This window comes from Ranitomeya imitator, chromosome 4 (assembly GCF_032444005.1).
Source record: "Ranitomeya imitator isolate aRanImi1 chromosome 4, aRanImi1.pri, whole genome shotgun sequence".
Lineage (NCBI taxonomy): Eukaryota > Metazoa > Chordata > Amphibia > Anura > Dendrobatidae > Ranitomeya > Ranitomeya imitator.
In genome coordinates, this window is record NC_091285.1 from 682,419,020 (window position 1) to 682,427,842 (window position 8,823).

General features: G+C 43.8%; 2 non-coding genes across 2 annotated transcripts; both read right to left on the reverse strand.

Moving 5' to 3' along the window:
- Window positions 1–7,560: 7,560 nt before the first annotated feature.
- Window positions 7,561–7,632, reverse strand: TRNAW-CCA (transfer RNA tryptophan (anticodon CCA)). Its single transcript has one exon. It is a non-coding gene; the product is annotated as a tRNA-Trp (tRNA).
- Window positions 7,633–8,638: 1,006 nt separating this feature from the next.
- On the reverse strand, window positions 8,639–8,710 carry TRNAW-CCA (transfer RNA tryptophan (anticodon CCA)). The gene has a single exon. It is a non-coding gene; the product is annotated as a tRNA-Trp (tRNA).
- Window positions 8,711–8,823: the final 113 nt, after the last annotated feature.

An 8,823-nucleotide genomic window follows, 5' to 3' on the forward strand; every position in this document is an offset into this window, starting at 1 on the left:
ACGGTGTGTCTGACGTTGGGTGCGCACCACCACCGCCAAACACTTTATTGTACTATGAGGGACCTAGTGGCAGTGCCGTCGACCAAAAGCGGGCACACCCACCTCTTCAGACAAACAGTACTCTCACGGGTGCTGGCGCCAAGTGGCGATACCACGGCCCCGTGTGGGGAGTTTGGCCATTTAGGGAGGTGTTAACATGTCGTATGCTGGACAATCAGGTGCTGCAAATTACGAGATTGGAAAAGTCGTTCAGAATAGTCCACAGGCAAGACCTTTACATAGGAAAGCTAGGTGTCAGCCGGGCAAGGTGGAGCAAAAGATTTCGAAATCCAGTTGTGGTTCATTTTAATGAAGGTTAGATCATCTACATTTTGGGTAGCCAGACAAGTCCTTTTTTCTGTTAGTATTGAACCTGCAGCACTGAATACTCTTTCTGATAGGACACTAGCTGCCGGGCAAGCAAGCTCCTGCAATGCATATTCTGCCAATTCTGGCCAGGTGTCTAATTTTGATGCCCAGTAATCAAATGGGAATGACGGTTGAGGGAGAACGTCGATAAGGGATGAAAAATAGTTAGTAACCATACTGGACAAATGTTGTCTCCTGTCACTTTGAATTGATGCTGCAGTACCTGTCCTGTCTGCAGTCATAGCAAAATCACTCCACAACCTGGTCAGAAAACCCCTCTGGCCAACGACACTTCTGATTTCTGCCCCTCTAACACCTCTGGTCTGCTGGCCCCTGCAGCTCGTGTTAGAACGATCACGGGCGCTGTGTGCAGGGAATGCCAGAAGCAAACGGTCAACAAGAGTTGATTGTTTGGTTGCTAATATTAGTTCCAAGTTCTCATGTGGCATATTTTGCAATTTGCCTTTATAGCGAGGATCAAGGAGGCAGGCCAACCAGTAATCGTCATCGTTCATCATTTTTGTTATGCGTGTGTCCCTTTTGAGGATACGTAAGGCATAATCCGCCATGTGGGCCAAAGTTCCAGTTCTCAAATCTGTGGTTGTGCTTGGTTGAGGGGCAGTTTCAGGCAAATCCACGTCACTTGTGTCCCTCCAAAAACCAGAACCCGGCCTTGCCGCGCCAACAATTTCCACTGGCCCCGGAAAAGCTTCCTCATTAAAAATATAATCATCCCCATCATCCTCCTCGTCCTCCTCCTCCTCTTCGCCCGCTACCTCGTCCTGTACACTGCCCTGGCCAGACAATGGCTGACTGTCATCAAGGCTTTCCTCTTCCTCAGCTGCAGACGCCTGATCCTTTATGTGCGTCAAACTTTGCATCAGCAGACGCATTAGGGGGATGCTCATGCTTATTATGGCGTTGTCTGCACTAACCAGCCGTGTGCATTCCTCAAAACACTGAAGGACTTGACACATGTCTTGAATCTTCGACCACTGCACACCTGACAACTCCATGTTTGCCATCCTACTGCCTGCCCGTGTATGTGTATCCTCCCACAAAAACATAACAGCCCGCCTCTGTTCACACAGTCTCTGAAGCATGTGCAATGTTGAGTTCCACCTTGTTGCAACGTCTATGATTAGGCGATGCTGGGGAAGGTTCAAAGAACGCTGATAGGTCTGCATACGGCTGGAGTGTACGGGCGAACGGCGGATATGTGAGCAAAGTCCACGCACTTTGAGGAGCAGGTCGGATAACCCCGGATAACTTTTCAGGAAGCACTGCACCACCAGGTTTAAGGTGTGAGCCAGGCAAGGAATGTGTTTCAGTTGGGAAATGGAGATGGCAGCCATGAAATTCCTTCCGTTATCACTCACTACCTTGCCTGCCTCAAGATCTACAGTGCCCAGCCACGACTGCGTTTCTTTCTGCAAGAACTCGGACAGAACTTCAGCGGTGTGTCTGTTGTCGCCCAAACACTTCATAGCCAATACAGCCTGCTGAAGTTTGCCAGTAGCTGCCCCATAATGGGAGACCTGGTGTGCAATAGTGGCAGCTGCGGATGGAGTGGTTGTGCGACTGCGGTCTGTGGACGAGGTCTCGCTTCTGCAGGAGGACGAGGAGGAGGAGGAGGGGGTGCGAATGGCTACAGCCAACTGTTTCCTAGACCGTGGGCTAGGCAGAACTGTCCCAAACTTGCTGTCCCCTGTGGACCCTGCATCCACCACATTTACCCAGTGTGCCGTGATGGACACGTAACATCCCTGGCCATGCCTACTGGTCCATGCATCTGTTGTCAGGTGCACCTTTGTGCTCACAGATTGCCTGAGTGCATGGACGATGCGCTCTTTAACATGCTGGTGGAGGGCTGGGATGGCTTTTCTGGAAAAAAAGTGTCGACTGGGTAGCTCGTAGCGTGGTACAGCGTAGTCCATCAGGGCATTGAAAGCTTCGCTTTCAACTAACCGGTAGGGCATCATCTCTAACGAGATTAGTCTAGCTATGTGGGCGTTCAAACCCTGTGTACGCGGATGCGAGGCTAAGTACTTCCTTTTTCTAACCATAGTCTCATGTAGGGTGAGCTGGACTGGAGAGCTGGAGATCGTGGAACTAGCGGGGGTGCCGGTGGACATGGCAGACTGAGAGACGGTGGGAGATGGTATTGTTGCCGCCGGTGCCCTAGATGCAGTGTTTCCTACTACGAAACTGGTGATTCCCTGACCCTGACTGCTTTGGCCTGGCAAAGAAACCTGCACAGATACTGCAGGTGGTGCAGAAAATGGTGGCCCTACACTGCCGGAAGGGATGTTGCGTTGATGACTAGCTTCATTGGCCGAGGGTGCTACAACCTTAAGGGACGTTTGGTAGTTAGTCCAAGCTTGCAAATGCATGGTGGTTAAATGTCTATGCATGCAACTTGTATTGAGACTTTTCAGATTCTGCCCTCTGCTTAAGGTAGTTGAACATTTTTGACAGATGACTTTGCGCTGATCAATTGGATGTTGTTTAAAAAAATGCCAGACTGCACTCTTTCTAGCATCGGATACCTTTTCAGGCATTGCAGACTGAGCTTTAACCGGATGGCCACGCTGTCCTCCAACAGGTTTTGACTTTGCTACGCGTTTTGGGCAAGATACGGGCCCGGCAGATGGAACCTGTTGCGATGTTGATGCCTGCCCTCCTCCTCCGCTTCAGAACTGCTGCCGCCTGCACCCTGTTCCCCCAATGGCTGCCAATCGGGGTCAAGAACTGGGTCATCTATTACCTCTTCTTGTAGCTCGTGTGCAACTTCGTCTGTGTCACCTTGTCGGTCGGTGGTATAGCGTTCGTGATGGGGCAACATAGTCTCATCAGGGTCTGATTCTTGATCAGCACCCTGCGAGGGCAATGTTGTGGTCTGAGTCAAAGGACCAGCATAGTAGTCTGGCTGTGGCTGTGCATCAGTGCACTCCATGTCAGATTCAACTTGTAATGGGCATGGACTGTTAACTGCTTCACTTTCTAAGCCAGGGACGGTATGTGTAAAGAGCTCCATGGAGTAACCCGTTGTGTCGCCTGCTGCATTCTTCTCTGTTGTTGTTTTTGCTGAAGAGGACAAGGAAGCGACTTGTCCCTGACCGTGAACATCCACTAATGACGCGCTGCTTTTACTTTTACCAGTTTCACGAGAGGAGGCAAAAGAGCTAGAGGCTGAGTCAGCAAGATAAGCCAAAACTTGCTCTTGCTGCTCCGGCTTTAAAAGCGGTTTTCCTACTCCCAGAAAAGGGAGCGTTCGAGGCCTTGTGTAGCCAGACGACGAACCTGGCTCCACAGCTCCAGACTTAGGTGCAATATTTTTTTTCCCACGACCACCTGATGCTCCACCACTACCACTACCCTCATTACCAGCTGACAATGAACGCCCCCGGCCACGACCTCTTCCACCAGACTTCCTCATTGTTTTAAAAACGTTACCAAACTAACGGTATTTGTTGCTGTCACACAACTTACACGGTGAGCTATAACTTCAGTATGATTTAGCTACCCCTTTACAGGTGGGTGAGACCACAACGAAAATCAGGCACAATGTTACACACTCTGTTGTTGGTGGCAACAAATGAGAGAGATGCCACACACCCAGGACTGTCACTGAAGCGCAAATGTAAATATTAATCTCCCACTGATTTGTGTTTTTTTTTTTAAAAAGGAGACTTTAGAAAAAAAAAAAATGATTTTTTAAGGAAGAATTTATAAACCAAATAAAATGAAATGATTTTTTCAGGGAGAATTTAGAAAACAAATAAAACATAAAATAGCCTTTCTAGGGCCCAGTGAGTGAGAGAGGACGCACACAGGAGTCAGGAGTGGCACACAAGCCCAGAGGCCAATATTTATCTCCCACTGATTGATTTAGTGATTTTTTCAGGTAGATTTTGGAACCCAAATCAAGCAAAAAAATTAATAGGCTTTCTATGGCCCACAATTGGAGAGAGAGAGATGGCACACCCAGGAGTCAAGACTGGCACACAAGCAGAAAGGGCAATATTAATCTCCCACTGATTTGTTTTTTTTTTTTTTTCAGGGAGACTTTAGAAAAAAAAAATACAAAAAAATGATTTTTTTCAGGAATAATTTAGAAACCAAATAAAATAAAATGATTTTTTCATGGAGAATTTAGAAAACAAATAAAACAAAAAATAGGCTTTCTAGGGCCCACTGAGTGAGAGAGGACGCACACAGGAGTCAGGAGTGGCACACAAGCCCAGAGGCCAATACTTATCTCCCACTGATTGATTAAGTGATTTTTTCAGGTAGATTTTGGAACCCAAATCAAGCAAAAAAATTAATAGGCTTTCTATGGCCCACAATTGGAGAGAGAGAGATGGCACACCCAGGAGTCAAGACTGGCACACAAGCAGAAAGGGCAATATTAATCTCCCACTGATTTGTTTTTTGTTTTTTTTTCAGGGAGACTTTAGAAAAAAAAAATACAAAAAAAATGATTTTTTTCAGGAATAATTCAGAAACCAAATAAAATAAAATGATTTTTTCAGGGAGAATTTAGAAAACAAATAAAACAAAAAATAGGCTTTCTAGGGCCCACTGAGTGAGAGAGGACGCACACAGGAGTCAGGAGTGGCACACAAGCCCAGAGGCCAATATTTATCTCCCACTGATTGATTAAGTGATTTTTTCAGGTAGATTTTGGAACCCAAATCAAGCAAAAAAATTAATAGGCTTTCTATGGCCCACAATTGGAGAGAGAGAGATGGCACACCCAGGAGTCAAGACTGGCACACAAGCAGAAAGGGCAATATTAATCTCCCACTGATTTGTTTTTTTTTTTTTTTTTCAGGGAGACTTTAGAAAAAAAAAATACAAAAAAATGATTTTTTTCAGGAATAATTTAGAAACCAAATAAAATAAAATGATTTTTTCAGGGAGAATTTAGAAAACAAATAAAACAAAAAATAGGCTTTCTAGGGCCCACTGAGTGAGAGAGGACGCACACAGGAGTCAGGAGTGGCACACAAGCCCAGAGGCCAATACTTATCTCCCACTGATTGATTAAGTGATTTTTTCAGGTAGATTTTGGAACCCAAATCAAGCAAAAAAATTAATAGGCTTTCTATGGCCCACAATTGGAGAGAGAGAGATGGCACACCCAGGAGTCAAGACTGGCACACAAGCAGAAAGGGCAATATTAATCTCCCACTGATTTGTTTTTTTTGTTTTTTTTTCAGGGAGACTTTAGAAAAAAAAAAAAATGATTTTTTCAGGAATAATTTAGAAACCAAATAAAATAAAATGATTTTTTCAGGGAGAATTTAGACAAAAAAAAAAAAAAAATAGGCTTTCTAGGGCCCACTGAGTGAGAGAGGACGCACATAGGAGTCAGGAGTGGCACACAAGCCCAGAGGCCAATATTTATCTCCCACTGATTGATTAAGTGATTTTTTCAGGTAGAATTTAGAACCCAAATCAACCAAAAAAATAAATAGGCATTCTATGGCCCACTATTTGTGAGAGAGATGGCACGCTCAGGACTGGCACACAAGCCCAGAGGCCAATATTAATCTCCCACTTTTTTTTTTTTTTCCAGGGAAAATTTATAAACCCAATAAAAAAATAATAAATAGGCTTTCTATGGCCCACTATCTGAGAGAGAGAGATGGCACGCTTAGGACTGGCACACAAGCCCAAAGGCCAATATTAATCTCCCACTGATTGATTTATTGATTTTTTCAGGTAGATTTTGGAACCCAAATCAAGCAAAAAAATAAATAGGCTTTCTATGGTCCACTGAGAGATGGCACACACAGGAGTAAGGAGTGGCACACAAGCCCTGAGGCCAATATTTTTCTCCCACTGATTGATGTAGTGATTTTTTCAGGTAGATTTTAGAACCCAAATCAAGCAAAAAAATAAATAGGCTTTCTATGGCCCACTGAGTGAGAGATGACACAGACAGGGATGGCACTCTAGCAGAAATGCCAATCTTAATCTCCCACAAAAAAAAAAAAAAAAAAGGAACTGTCCTTCAATTGCTATCTCCCTGCAGTAATCTCAGCCAGGTATGGCAGGCAGCAATAAGGAGTGGACTGATGCCCAAATTAAATAAAAAGTGTGGACAAACAAACAAGATAGCTGTGCAGAAAGGAAGGAACAAGAGGATTTGTGCTTTGAAAAAAGCAGTTGGTTTGCACAGCGGCGTACACACAGCAATGCAGCGATCAGGGAGCCTTCTAGGGCAGCCCAATGAGCTACAGCGCTGAGGGAAAAAAAAAATGTAGCTTCCACTGTCCCTGCACACCGAAGGTGGTGTTGGGCAGTGGAAATCGCTACAGCACAAGCGGTTTGGTGGTTAATGGACCCTGCCTAACGCTATCCCTGCTTCTGACGAAGCGGCAGCAACCTCTCCCTAAGCTCAGATCAGCAGCAGTAACATGGCGGTCGGCGGGAACGCCCCTTTATAGCCCCTGTGACGCCGCAGACAGCAAGCCAATCACTGCAATGCCCTTCTCTAAGATGGTGGGGACCAGGACCTATGTCATCACGCTGCCAATACTCTGCGTTTACCTTCATTGGCTGAGAAATTGCGCTTTTCGCGTCATTGAAACGCGACTTTGGCGCGAAAGTCGCGTACCGCATGGCCGACACCGCACAGGGGTCGGATCGGGTTTCATGAAACCCGACTTTGTCAAAAGTCGGCGACTTTTGAAAATGTTCGACCCGTTTCGCTCAACCCTAGAGATAATATATGGACCCCATCTGGAAATTTGCTACTTTTAATCACACTTTAGAAAAGACATAAACAGGGCTGAATTAAAATCATCACATTTGGATTCATTGATTTCCAGTTTAAAATTAAATATCTAGTAATAAGCCCTCTTCTCTAAGAAATTCAAAGAAGACAATGGCATGAACAAAGTGTTGGCTGTTCCCGGCATGGATTTTTTTATGTTTTGAACTCAATTCCCAAATGATATTTCTCATCAAAGTATTGTTGATAAGATATTAATCTGTATCATTTAAATAAAACACTTTTCAAACACTGCGCTGACACATGACAACAACGTTGAGCTACTCTATTGTCAGTAGGATTACGCAGTTTCCGTTTCAATCTTTACCCAAGCATCGATTAAGTTATGAAAAGATGATAGAGTTACTTGACCCCGACGTGATTTGAACACGCAACCTTCTGATCTGGAGTCAGACGCGCTACCGTTGCGCCACGAGGTCAGTTGAAAAGCTTGTATGCCCAATACTTCTCATGAAAAGTGCACGAGATAATATCTGGAAGCCATCAGGAAACTTGCAACTTTTACTCCCATTTTGGAAAAGATATAAACAAGGATGAATTAAGATCATGACATTCTGATTCAGGGATTTCCAGTTTAAAATTTAAAATCTAATAATAAACTCTCTTTTCTTACAAATTCAAAGATGACAATGGCATGAACAAAGTGTTAGCTGTTCCCGGCAAGGATTATTTTTTTTATGTTTTGAACTAAATTCCCAAATGATATTTTTCATCACAGTATTGTTGATAAGATGTTAATCTACATAACTTAAATAAAACACATTTTTAAACACTTTGCCTACAGGTGGCAACAAAGTCGAATTTTTCTATTGTCAGTGAAATTACTCAGTTTCCGTTTTCAATCTTAACACAAGCATCGATGAAGTTATGAAAAGATGAAAGAGCTTCTCAACCCTGATGTGATATCAACACGCAGCCTTCTTTACTGGAGTCAGAAGCGCTACCATTGTGCACAAGGTCAGTTGAAAAGCATGTTTGCTCCAATACTTCACATGAAAAGTGCATGAGATAATATATGGACCCCATCTGGAAATTTGCTACTTTTAATCACAGTTTAGAAAAGACATAAACAGGGCTGAATTAAAATCATCACATTCGGATTCATTGATTTCCAGTTTAAAATTAAATATCTAGTAATAAGCCCTCTTCTCTAAGAAATTCAAAGAAGACAATGGCATGAACAAAGTATTGGCTGTTCCCGGCATGGATTTTTTTATGTTTTGAACTCAATTCCCAAATGATATTTCTCATCAAAGTATTGTTGATAAGATATTAATCTATATCATTTAAATACAACACTTTTCAAACACTGCGCTGACACATGACAACAACGTTGAGCTATTCTATTGTCAGTAGGATTACGCAGTTTCCGTTTCAATCTTTACCCAAGCATCGATTAAGTTATGAAAAGATGATAGAGTTACTTGTCCCCGACGTGATTTGAACACGCAAACTTCTGATCTGGAGTCAGACGCGCTACCGTTGCGCCACGAGGTCAGTTGAAAAGCATGTATGCCCAATACTTCTCATGAAAAGTGCACAAGATAATATCTGGAAGCCATCAGGAAACTTGCAACTTTTACTCCCATTTTGGAAAAGATATAAACAAG